Source organism: Coffea arabica, chromosome 10c (genome assembly GCF_036785885.1).
Source record: "Coffea arabica cultivar ET-39 chromosome 10c, Coffea Arabica ET-39 HiFi, whole genome shotgun sequence".
NCBI classification, from domain to species: Eukaryota; Viridiplantae; Streptophyta; class Magnoliopsida; order Gentianales; family Rubiaceae; genus Coffea; species Coffea arabica.
In genome coordinates, this window is record NC_092329.1 from 9726416 (window position 1) to 9740797 (window position 14382).

Here is a 14382-nt window from a genome sequence, read left to right on the forward strand (position 1 = left end):
TAAAGCCACATTCCAGGGTATTTTCTAGATTCTACAAGTGTACAATCCCTCACTTGACAAGAAAGGATTTTCAAGCGATAGTGTGTAATAGATAACTATTATTTGCTTAGGTGCTCAAGGAGACCTTCACGAGGATCTCGAAGGGAACACCTAAAGACTTGTTTACGTACTCACTCTCTTATTTTGATTGGTGAGTGTCAAGTGCATGAATTTATTGCTAAGTGGTTAACTGTTTCTTATCCGTTATATGAAATTTGAAAATTTTGAGACGAGTGTGTACTTTACCGCACTCGTTCTCTTTCGAATGAAATCATATTCGTATTTTGCTATGTGAATTCGTATCCGACTTGTATATAGTAATGTGGATGTGATTCGTATTTGTGGTTCGTATATGTGATTCATATTTGTGATTCATATTTGGAATCGTCGATTCGAGCGTTGCTCATCAACTTATATTCATATTTGTATTCGGATTTGTATTCATATTCGTATTCGTAGGACGTCCAAACTCGTTGGTTAACTTTGCGAATCGAGCCAGCATGGGCTTGGTCGATAAGCTTAGCAAACCATGAAATATTCGTAGAGTATGATCTATTGGAGAGATCTTGCTCGGCATTACTCGTGCAATATTGCCATGATATACTCGAGTATTATCAAAACTTTAATGAGCGGGCCCAGTAAGGGGGTGTAACGGTGACGGGATTCGAAAAAAAGTGGTGTATCTACGGACTTGCTACTTATGTGGTTGACGGAGTGTCAACATGAGATGTGATCAAAACTTGGACACGACTACGTGGAATTTAGCTCCTGAGAGTTACAGTATCCTTGAATTGTTTCTGTTTATTTTTCCTATTCGAACTTGATAGCTTTACTTATAATGTAATTGTTGTTGCTATTTGGATTATGTGTTTGCATGTGTGTTTCTTAGCCTCACTGAGTATTGGCTCATCCCATTAGTTTGTTTTCCTTAACAGGAATCCGATTGGAAGGAGTTAAGCAAATGCCGACTTGAGACACTTTTGTATTAGTGTTTTAATTGTAATCGACTAAACACTTTTGGGTGCTGTATGTTTTGAGAAAAAGTGATTGTAAAGTTGAAATTGTGACATAAGACTGGATATTTATGTATGGAAATGACTTCGTACCTTTATTCCGACTTTCATTGTTAATATTAGACTAGGTTTGAATTGGAATTGTCTCGAGTCCTGGCGAGAGTTGGACAGGCGTCCCGTGGATACCCTTGGGTTCGTCCTTGGGAGAAGTGGGGGCGTCGCAGTTTCCATTAATTAAGATTTTCAAGAATTTCTCCCTACAAGTACCAATACAAGCGAGGCATAATGAACCAAAAAAAATAATCCCTGAAGCTTAGTCAATGTGGAAAACACAGATAATGGAAGATGACATTTTAGGATTCAATTCTCAAGTTCAATGAACTTGACCACAGATGCATCACCCAATAACAACTTCCAATTAGTGGGAACAAATCTCAATTTTGCATATAAATTGAGAAAGTGCCAGCAAGCAATGCAAATATAACCCAAAAAGTCAATAGCGGAAGAGAAAATAAAAAACAAGCAGAACCCACAAAAAAGAAGCACTAAAGCTCAAGAATCATGAAGATCTGCTGACTGCTAATATTAGAAGATAAAACAAAATCAGAAAAGTGTGCAGATTTGCAGGACTGTACAGAAAGCATAGTGTGTACTGCTCCCAAGAGCAAAAAATCTAAAGAAACAAGAGATACAAACCTTTTAAGGAGCAATCTACAAGGGAAATGGAAGATTGAATCAGCAGAAGAAAATCCACATGGCACAAAGAATACTTGTTTATAGACTTGGAGAATAGAGAACTTGGGACAAGAAAGCAAATAGAAGAAAACTTACGTACCTCTCTAGTAGCACAGGTGTGGTCTTCCTCGTTTTTATTCTTCTTCCCATGTCGAAAGCTCCAGCTTGTCCTATTTTTAGGGGGTAATTAGGGCAAAGAACTGGGGGAAGAAAAGTGATGGAGATGATGAAAAAGAGAGGAAGAAGAGGGACCGGGAATAAGATTTGTGTTTTGGACAAAACCCACCCTTTTACTAAGGAATGGAGGAATGCCAAATTTTTAGAAATCATTCCAAAATTTCAATTCTCATAGTAGTGAACCAAACACCAATTATGAAGTTTATTCCATTACTTCATTCCGATACCTTTTTACCAAACGCCCCCTGAATTTTCTCATTGCTTTCATCCGAGAAACAGTCATAGCTGCAGTTTGTAGCTCAATTTTACCTATCATGCAAAATGAATTTTGTGACAGTTCCTTCTAGTGAATTGTAGCATTTTAAATCTACTATTCAACACCGTAAACCACACTAAATTTTGAGTTGTGCAGCTCTAGATATGATCAGATTTTGAAACTCTGTCAAGTACGTTAGAACTGGAAATTTCGTAAAACAGGTCCTAAAAATCAGTTTTCTTAAAAATTTTTCCGAATTGAGTTCCGTTGGTTGCATTTGAAACTAAATTTGGAGTTTTGATTGTGGTATAAATTTCAAAGGCTAATTCCATTTCTACGAATTTTGTCAAATTTTCAAACTTTACTGAAATTGCAAGCCTGTTTTGCTCTGTCCTGTTTGGAACAGTGATTTTGGGCTAAAATTTGAATGATTTCAAAATAGAGTCTGAGAAAAGTGTCTTCCAGAGAGTTTTAGTGCATTGAGTCTAGTTTCCAACGGTATAATTTTTCAATTTTTGGACTTACGGAACTCGAGATATAATTTTTTCAAATAGTGTCGCACCAAGCTGGAAATTTTCTGCTTTCAAACAAATACTCCTTTTAAGAACTTTCCACCTTCCATTACGATTGTTGCACTGTTTTAAGCTTAATTTCAGGATTAGATACAAGGTCTCTTTGAACTTTAAACCATCATCTCGAATGTTAGTTTCCAAGGGATTAATCCCTTTTTATGATTCTTCTTGGTTGCATAACTCCCTTGGTTATGACACCTGATAAGTGACTAATTTATGTAATAATTGTATGATATTTTATATTATTTTCAGTCACTTTGGGTATATTATTGGAAGAAAATGATTCATTTTGGCTATAATTGGTGAAAAATGATTTTAAGTGATTAAATGAGGTTTTTATCACTTTTTAGTGGATTTTGTGTATTTTGACAGTTTTGACACATTTTCGTATTTCGGCTATAACTTGAGCTACAATGATCGGATTGGGATGATTCTTGAATCCATTTGAAGATAAGAGATAGATATACAACTTTGGTGAAGACATCTGAATCCAGTTTGAAGGTTTTCCAGGTCAAAAAGCCGAAGTACAGAGTCAATTGCTATTGGTCGAAACTGGAACAAGGCATGGAGCAGGCAAGGGTATTTCAGTCATATCTCAGCCTACACAGATCCAAATGAGGTGATTCTTGATGCATTGGAAAGCTAACTCAAAAGGCTACAACTTTCGTGTTTTATACATGAGCTGGTTCAGCCTCTAACATCAAGAAAAGATCGGTTGAAGTTGGGCCAAAAACAGAGCAAGTGATCCACACTCGGATCCACTATTCATCCGAACCCTCGGCTGTTTCTGGGTTAATGGAACCGAGCTCGGATCCATACGGATCCGAGGCACTGTAGCAGCTCGGATCACTGTAGCAGCCCAGATTTACTGTAGCAATCCGGCCGGATTTGTGGCCGGATTCCTGGCCGGATTGTGGTCAGAGAAGTCTGCTTTTTACGCGGAAAACTCAATTTCACCTCCACCAACTCACATGGGATGCTAGACATGTGAGAAACATTACCAGCTGTAAGGAGAAAGTGTAAAGCTTCATTCCTTGACCATTTTCATCATTAAAAAGAGCCAAATTCATTGCAAGAAAAGGGAGAGAGGAGATAGAGCAAAAAAAAAGAGGAGTTCATAGCAGAAAAATAGAGAGTGAGCTACGGGAGAAAGCTTGAACCTGCAGAAATGTAGCTCTTTCATCTTCCTAGTGTTAGTTTAGCTTAGTATAGAGTAGTGTAGCTTTTTCATTCTTGTTTATTATCTAGATTAGGATGAAGATGAAGGATGAAGAAGGCAAGGAAGAAAGCTCATGTGACAAGGGTTGTATTCCTTCCAAATTCTTTATCTTTTGTACTTGATTCCAAGTTTAGTTAATATACAAGTTCTGGATTTTGTGTTTAATATGTGTCTCTAAAGTTTAAGCCTTGGGTTTGGCTGAACTTTCTATAATTGTTAGTGTTTATTATTTGGTTATTTGACTGCTATGATTTGAGCAAGTTATTTAGCACTTTAGCTTCTTAAATCATGATTAATCTGGTACCATTGATTGTGATTATCTAAGGTGTTGTTTCTGCAATGAAAATTGAGATTTAACACTAGTTCAAGAAGTGCTAAACATAGGGAGTACACTCACGAAAGTAGAGGTGCACTTATGTGGTTTTTAGTGATTCATATCATGTAATTTCATTGAAGAAATGAACTTGTAATTAATTTCATAACCATGAAAATATGTATGGATTAGTTATGAGTATAGTTGATTCACTACGAAAGTAGGTTTCACATGTTTAAGGAAATTACACCATAACTAGCCTAGATGTAGTATTCAATGATCCAAATATAGCACTTGCATGAGTAGTTAGGGATACCACAACCTAAGGAGCTTTTATTTGTTATTTTATATAATTTCAGTAGGTTAAATTTGTTATAATTCATTGATAGTCTAAATAATAGAGAAGCTTTAGTAATACCGGTAATTGTTCACTCTTCCCTGTGGGATCGACCCGATATATACCCTAAACTACTAGTTGACCTGTATACTTGCAGTGAACGGGTGTAATTCGGTATTTTTTAGCTTGCACGTATGTAAAATACCCGTCAACACCTTTCTTCATACTTGAATTATGGACTTCAAATCCTATTCTTATGGCCTCGATTTCCATGAGTTTGAACTCTAATGAGGGAGTCTTTTGACTAGAGTAATTCTTGGTGAATTTCACTAGTTTTATACTTGAACCTTGGAACCTTAACCTTGACATTTACTATGATGAGTGGAGTTTGGATGAGATTTGGCTCCATTAGTTTGAAAAATATGAATGCTCTTTATGTTTTAAAGTTCGGAGATGAGATTAGAAGTTTCGAGGGATGAAAACCATTTATCCTTTTCCTTGATTTTCATGCCAAAAGTGAAAACAGTACTTTCTTTTGAAATTAAGATTTCTTTCCACGACTTGAATAAAAAATGACTTCGAGCTCTCTTTGAGCATTATTTCAACGATTTAGCGAGAAAAGTTACTTTAACTTGACTCGAACTTGTGACCTTGAGAGTGGTTAGTGAGAAAATGTCTTTCTTATTAACTTTGATCGAGCACCTAGGTAATTGTGAGTGTACATATCTCATGTGGTCACGAAAACGCCGAAGAGCTCGTCTGACTTCTCGCTTCACTCTTATTTTGCCCTTGACTTGTGGTGAGTGTCAAGTGCATATTAAATGTTAATGTGTTTGAAATGATATGTGTACAAGTGCTATATATGATATATGAACTTGCCGAGACGAGAGTTTACTTTATCGCCCTTGTCCTCTCTCTCTCCTGATTACATGATACTTGTTAAATGAATATATATGACTTGCACTTGTACATGAACATGTTTTAAGTCGTGAGCACTGAGCGGCTAGAAGTATCACGCCCTATTTGGGTGGGAGGTACCGCTCATCCCGACTCAGTGTTATGACCGATTCAAAGTTGATTGGAGTGTTGTCTTGTCGACCAAATGTGCTTGTGGGGACGCCCCAACCCATTGGCTAACCTTGTAACTCGAGCCGGCAAGGGCTTGGTCGAGAAGCTTGGTGAACCTTGGAAAATATTATAGTTTGATCTTTTGAGATCTCGCTTGGCATACTCGATGAGTATCACCACTTCATACATGTTTGGTTATAGATCCAAGTGGGTGTTATATTAGATGGAGAAAGTAAGTGGAGCACTATAGTCGTGTTACAACTTGGGTTGACGGAGGGTCAACCCCAGATGGCTCAAATTGATCGAGACGTGAAAATTACTCCTGAGAGCTCCTGCATCCTCCTTTTGTGTTTATTTCCAACTTGTGCACTAAAATGAAACTTCATGTTTAAAGTTGCTTTCAAATATATTATTTGATTGGTTGGTACTACGTGCTTGCTTGTTTAAGTTTTCTTGGCCTCAGTGAGCTTTCGCTCATCCCTTTAAGTTTGTTTTCCTTAACAGGTTTTGGAGGTGGATTGGAGTATCTAGACTAGCGATTTGGTGGAAGCTAATATATTTTGTATGAATTTGGTGACTCTTAAAGTGTAACTTTTGTTACTCTTTGTTAGTGGATTGTAATTATAATGATTAACCTTAGAAGTTGTGATTTGTTTATTTGAAGTACTTTTATTTAAGTCGTTGGATGTTTTGTGACTTTATATTAAACTTGAACGGGTGCGTGAGTCCTGACGAAAGTTGGGCAGGCGTTCTGCTGATACCCTAGGGAGAGGTGGGGGCGTCACAGGTAAATTGTCCGTCAAAATGCCATGCCAGTAAGAGTCGCAACACTTAACTCATCCATCAGTCACACCGGAGCTTGTAGGATACCCTCCAAATTGACGCCTTCCCGCTTGAAAATCAATGATAGGAAACGTGGAAACCCCAACTTATAGGAAGTCGGACTTCGATGGGTGGCCGTCTTATGTTGCTAATTATGATATTCGGCAGTGGAATACGAGCATAAGGAGACTCCTGGTTATGGAACATATGATCCATGGAGTAGATATCGCTATGTCAAACCTCTCCTTGACCGTTCTTCTTGGGAATCACATTGTGAGTCATGACATACATAATGAGGCGATGCCGATAGTTGAACATTGTGCAAGGATGGTCTCTTTCCTCGATGAACGAAAAGGTTGGTATTGGAGACCAAACCTTGTCATGGCATTTGAAGGGTCCCAATACTTGTTGGGCAAAGTAAATCGCTTCTTCAAATCAATGACCAGTCCTTGATTGTTGCACCCAAGTATTCGAGCAATTATGACTCGAGTGATGGTCAACCTTCTCCCTCGAACAAAGGATCGAATCTCTTTTCCACTATGACCCTTTTTGTTGTCGATATTGGCATAGAACTCTCAGACCAAATCGGGATATATGTGCTGAGGGAGAGTGAGAATAGGTGCCTAACCTAATAGCTCAAAAGCCTCCGTAATTTGGTAGACGGCATCAATGTCCGGAGCTATGTGCATCTCGTAGATCAACTCCATGTGCTTACGCTCCTCGAACCAATCTTGATTATCTTTAGAAGTGAATCGTTCAACATCCTAGTTCGGAGGAGGTGGTCATCTAGATGTGCCTCTTCGCAATCTCCTTTGTTGAGGCATCGGAGATGGTGTCCTCTCAACCTCTTCTTCACTAGAAGACTCATGAATAATAACTCGACCTCTTCTTACCATGGTGTCTAAAAATAGAAAAACCATTAAGTTTCTCTACACCTTTCTAAAGTTTAACACACACTCATATTATATAAGAATTAAATCCTATAAAACACCTAATAGAAGACACTTTCCATTTATAGTAACCGTAGGCATTTTATAGAATTATCATTCATGTATAAGGATTAAAATTGGTACCAATAACTACAAATACACATCTCTCTATTATAAAAAATTAACTAAATATTCAATAATGTCAGATATTATGACATGAGAGACATGTCATTAAAATTGCCAAAAATTTGCCAAAATCACCAATTTATCAAAATTGGCAACAAATATGTTCCAATTAATGAAATTAGCAATAATCAAGTTTATAACAATATTTAATTAGCAACAATAATGCCCATTTAGTTATAAACATGATTAAACAAAAATTATCCCCATAAATCACAAAATTCATCAAAATTACTCTCTATTCACAATGTACATGCTAAAACATCATCAACTAACCATTTTTAAACATAAACATCCATCAAAAGGGGCTCAATAACAATCCAAGATAATTTTCTCATTTTATCCAAATATAGACAACTAATTATTCATCAATTTACTACATTTAAACATATAAACATGATTAAACAACCTTAATAAGCATATTGGAGGCCAAAAATATAAATAAATATCATCAAATATTTGAAATTAAAAGATGTCAGAAAGCTCAGGAAATTGAAAAATATCAACTTCTAAAATACGAAAATTTGATGAAGAAACTTACCTCAATCACGTAGAAGCATGTTTGGTGATGCTAATGATGCAAAAGCCCTATGAAATACCCTCTAATTGACCCCCAATTGCTTGGATAAAAGTTGAGAAACCCTAACCTTCAATCTCCTTAAAACTGATTTTTGAGATGTTTTTGTTAGATTTTAATCGGTTCAAAAGTCTCTATGAAGGTTAAATGATGTTGTTTTGATGATTTCTTGCAAGGAAATGGAGTAAAAGAGTGAATTTGTGAAGAGAGTGTGTGTGAGTGTAGAAAACACGGGTGTAAGAAAGGATGAACAAATGGAAATCTGGCCTGCGTTTTCTATGTTTCAAAAGAGGAAGAGGAAAACGAGGGCTAAAACGTGGGGGAGGGGGTGCATTTTTGGATAGACACTTGCAGAATCTAAAACACAGACAATAAAAAAGCGGTCTTGGTCGCGTTTTCTCAGCCCGCGTTTTATGTTTGTGATCCAGGCTAAAAACGTGAGGTGAAACGCAGGCGCAGTCGCGTTTTAGGTCTCGTTTTGCTAAAAACTTTTGTAGATCATCTAAAACATGACCCATAAACGCGGGACTTGTCCACGTTTTCAGTGGTGCGTTTTGCAATTCTGCACTTTTAGTTCAGAAATTCTGCACTTATTCTAAAAATTGCGCTCTTGACCCCAATTTTCCAAAATACACCCTAGATCATTTCTTTGTCAAAATAAACAATTCATACATATGTACAATGATCTAAACATACACTCTAACACTTTTCAACGCATCAAAAATCACAATTACTCAATTTGAGATGTTGAGATCTTTGATCAAAGGTCGCTTTTTCACCTCATTTGGTCACTTTTTGCTTTTATTTCCAATACCTACAAATGAAAAACAACAAAATAACTCAAACACATAATTTAAACTTAAAATCACAAAAAATTAACATAAAGTACTAAAACATTGGGTTGCCTCTCAACAAGCACTTTTGTTTATAGTCGCTGGCTCGACTACTTTGCCTCATTTCTCAAGGAGGCTTTGTTAATGAATAATCCACCATTTTAGGTCATGGTGGATCATTAAAAGGTGACTTTATAACAAAAGCCACATAATCGAATGATAAGAGAGATGAAAGTGACTTACCTATCTCAAGTGATTCATAGATATTATCTTGAATGTGTATCACTTGAGAACTCACCAAAGGAATGTCTGCATGGTTTTCTTGGGCAACAATACCTTTAGAATCTATACTCTTAATACATTCCTCAAGAGGGCTGAAAATGAGTTATTAAGGCTCACCTCTTAAGGTTCAAGGTTAGTTCCAAAGGTACTATCGTGTGAAATGGATATTTTTTCATTAACACAATTGAGATTCATCATTTTCATCAAAAGGCAATCCACTTCACTTGCAACATGCTCACCATTCATGCTAGGGTCAACTTGCATATCATTAGAAGAAATAACTCCACACAATGCATATAATTGTTCTTGTATTCTATAAGAGTGAGAAGTTAATTCATTTAATCTTTCCTCAACCCCATAAAAATGGTCGGAGGTTACATTTGCTAGTTTTTCTATAGCTAATTCCCAAGATGGCTTAGAATCGTTAGCTAGTGATTCACTTTCTAATTGCTAAGATGAAGGCGTATTAACTAACTTTTCTATTGCCAATTCTCAAGATGGTTTAGATTCAATTTGGATACATTTTATTTGGTAATCATAAAAACATGGAGAATCACTATATGCACATTGATTATTCCAACCATAAGCATAAGAATTGCTCCGATTAGGGTTGCATTGATCAAAACAAGAATTATAATGCTCAAATTCACCATAATAATCCACATTTTGTACTTGCATACATGTACGAGTAGCATGATAACCTCCACACAAGTCACAGATCATATGATTAGAATTAAAAATATTAACATTCCTTTTTTGCTCAATTTCATACATAATGGTGTTCATTTGAACTTTTAACGTTATAATATCAAGTTTAGCCTTTAAGCACCTCAAACCATCTTCAAATGACATACCTTCAGTAATTTTTTGGTTATCTCGATTCAAGGAGTTTTGTACATAGTAACCATCTATTGCCGATCTTCCTTCTCTCATGCATTGTCTCCTCATATTTTCTACTCTCCTTGAACTCCTAAACATGTTTTCAAAGTAACTCAAAAACACGTTTAGTCAAGAAGAATAGGTGACTCTAAACATATAAAAAAAAACTTACACAAAGACTCAAAAAGACACTAAAAAAAATTAAGACACTAGACACAACAAACACAAGAAAAACAAAGTAAAAATGTCTAAATTAATAAAGTTGTTCTTGGCACCGATATTGACAAATCTTTCCCCGCAACGGCGCCAAAAAACTTGACGTGCGTAGGGTATACATATACAATTAACTCATCCACAATCAAGTTTTCTATTTATAAATCCTAAATACCCCACACGCGATTTATCACAAGTATACGAATCATGAGCGACTATAGGATATTAAGAGTCGATCCCACAGCAAAGATTTCAAGTACCGGTGTTTTTCGAACTCCTTTATTATCTAAACTATCATAAATATAAAAGTAATGAAAATAACACTAGAAAGCTCCTAAAGATATGGAATTCTTTACTACTCTTGCAAATGTGATTACAGATTAAGTGAATGCTATTATCTTGGCTAGTTATGGCGTAATTTCCTAATGTATTCACACTACTCTCGTAGTGAATCAACTATACTTGTAACTAAGCCATACCTACTCTCGTGATTATGAAATTAACTACAAGTTCATTCCTTCTATGAAATTACATGAAACAAGTCACTAAAGCCACATAGTTGCTCCTCTACTCTCGTGAGTGAACTCCCCAGGTTTATCACTTCTTTGAACTAGTGTTAAATTTCAATTCTCATTGCAAACTTAACACCTTAAGATGATCACAATTAATGGCCGGTTAATCATGATTAGAAAAGCAAAAGTGATAAATAACTTGCTCAAAATAATATCATAAAATAACCAAGTAAACATCACAAACAAGACATAGAAAGTTCATCTATAACTCTAGGCATAAACTTTAACTAAACATGAAGAACAAGAAAGAAAAGATCCATACTTGTGTTATAACTAAACATAAGATGCAATACAAGAAATAAAGTGATAGGAGAAATGTCACCCATGTCACTTGAGCTCCATGCTCTCCATCTTCATCCTTCACTTCATCTAAGTTTAGCTACAAATACAAGAAGAATAAACTACACTAACTCTAACTATACTATACTATACTAATGAACTAACCAAAACTAGTGAACACTACATTTTTGCGAAGTTTTTCTAACTTTCCAAAGTTGTGAAAATGTTCTCCAAAGGCCTCTATTTATAGACAATTCAAGAGCCAAATGAGTTGTCTCTAATTGTCATTTTTGACTCTTGAAACTCTCCAAGATTGCTTCAAAAAGTTTCCATGCTTATTTGATCATTTCCAGCCGGAATCTTTGCGGAAAAAATGATCAAAAAGGTTGTGTGAAAAGAGCACAAGTTGCAGCGCAAGTTGCATCCGAAATCTACTAAAATGCGAGTAGGAAATGCGGCCCATGCCCGCGTTTTGGCCCCCTCCCCCCGTTTTACTCTTTGCAGGTTTGCACTTTTCTGGGCAGAATTCATCCTTGCTCTATTTTTTGTTCAATTTCAACTGATATTTTATTGATGTTAGAGGCTGAACTAACTCTTATGTAAAACATAAAAGTTGTAGCACTTTGCATTGGCTTTCCAGTGCATCAAGAATCATCCAATATGGAGTTCTGTGGACCAAGCAATGACCAAAATACCCTTGACTGGTCAGAACCTTGTTTTAGCTTTCGACCATGAACATGCACTTCTGTATTTCGACTTTTTGACCATGAAAACTACTGAACTGGACTTCGATGTCTTCATACCAAACGTAGATCTATCTCTTAAATTCAAAATAGTTCAAGAATCACCTCAATCCAATGCTTGTAGCTCAAGATATAGTTGAAATATCATAAGGTGTTGAAACTGTCTTCACTTGCATTTCTTCCTTTGAATGTTTTGCACTTCATGTCTTCTTTAAACGACTTCAAATCATCAATAATCATCCAATTCTCTTCTCAATTCATTCCATTTGATGATTGAATCCTTAAACCTACAAAAACATGAAGTTTTTACCATTAAAATTCATAGAAATGCAATTTTCACACTTTAAACCACAAAATGCATACTTTCACTAGATTCCTAGTTAATTAGCTATAAAAGTGGTTAAAACACACCAAAACTAACTAATAAAATACATTTAAAACACGTAAATATATACTTGTCAGAAATCTCAAGTACTTCTTGGGAATTGAAGTGACAAGTTCGGCACAAGGCATCCTCATATCTCAAAAGAAGTATGTGCTAGATCTTTTGGCAGAAGTTGGGCTTTTAGACTGTAAACCTACTGATACGCCGATTATGTAGAACCACAGGTTGGGAGAATTTCCAAATCAGAAGCCGACTGATAAAGAGAGATATCAGAGATTGGTCGGTAAGCTGATCTACCTGTCACATACTCGGCTTGATATTGCCTATGCTGTCAGTGTGGTCAGTTGATTTATGCATTCACCTAGTAATCAACACATGGAAGCTGTGATGAGGATCCTTCGATATTTAAAAGGGTCTCTAGGGAAAAGTCTCCTATTTTCCAAGAGCGGCACTCTCTATGTTGAAGGTTATACTGATGCCGATTGGGCAGGAGATGCCACCGATCGAAAGTCAACCTCAGGCGACTTTACATTTGTTGGTGGTAATCTGGTTACTTGGAGAAGCAAGAGAAAAAGGTGGTAGCATTATCGAGTGCAGAAATTGAATTTAGAGGCATGGCTAAAGGAGTGTGTGAACTTCTGTGGCTTAAGAGGCCGATGGCCGATATCGGCTTTGCTTCTCAGTTAGAGATGAACTTATTCTGTGATAACAAAGCTGCTATCGATATCAGCCATAATCCGGTTCAACATGATCGTACTAAGCATATTGAGGTCGATCGATACTTCATCAAGAAGAACCTTGAAGAAAGAGTGATATGGTTTTCCGTTCGTGAAGTCAGAAGATCAGCTAGCCAATATACTCGCAAAAGCTATGCCGACTAAGATTTTCAACAACTCATTAGGCAAGTTGGGGATGTACAATAGTTATGCACCAACTTGAGGGGGAGTATTGGATTGAGTTGTAGTAGTTGGTAGGTGAGGTTGTAAATATCCTATTAGGAGTTAATGTGTATCAATTAAGGATTTGATAGGTATTAGTAGTTGGTAGTTGGTAGGAATCTAATTACTACTCTTGTGTAATCCTATAAATAAGCACTTGTATCTTTGTATATAGATAAGTGAAATACATGGAAAACTTCCCCAATCTCTCTCTCTCTCACTCTAAAAGCCTCTCTTCTTAACAAAAGCTACAAGGGATGACAGTCAAAGGCTCTACGTTCATAAAGGGAAGAACCACAGAGCCAATCAGATGCCAAGTTGTCCGAAGCTTCTAATTTTAGTGATAAAGATGAATTTAACTTTGATGCAAGTGTTGAGCCGCAAGGTTTGACCTTGTGTGGCAAAATTCTTCATCCCACATCAGATGCTGCGTAAGGAAGTTTTCTTCCTTTCATCCCACATCAAACAATGGCAAGGAAAAGTCGGCTGCTGAAGGTTATAAATAAGGAAGCCTATTGAAGGAATTAATTGCACCACTCAAGAGAGTTATATGGGCTATTAGGTTCTTGAGTCATCTAACCCATTTAGTCAAATATTTTAGGCTCTCTTGTATTGTGTTTAGGAATATTTCCTAAACCTTTTATAAGTGCCTTTTGGCCTAGGAACCACTTTCCTACGGCTTTTGTATTTCTTCTTCATAGTAGAAATATTGCTCCTTCTTTGCCCGTGGACGTATGTCAATTTGACCGAACCACGTAAATCTTCTGTGTCTTTTATTTGCTTTGTTATCCGTCTTTATATGGTCGGTTTTACCGCCTAATTATTATATGGCTGGTATCTACCGCCTATCTATTATATGGTCGGTTATACCGCCTACTTTTATTCTAACTTTAGTTTGTTTATTCTTGGGCCGGTCCTAACAAACTGGTATCAGAGCTGGTTGATATATTTTGCAAGACAGGTTCATCTCGTGGGGCCTGTTCATCTCATGGGGTCCGTCCATCCTGCGGGGCCCACT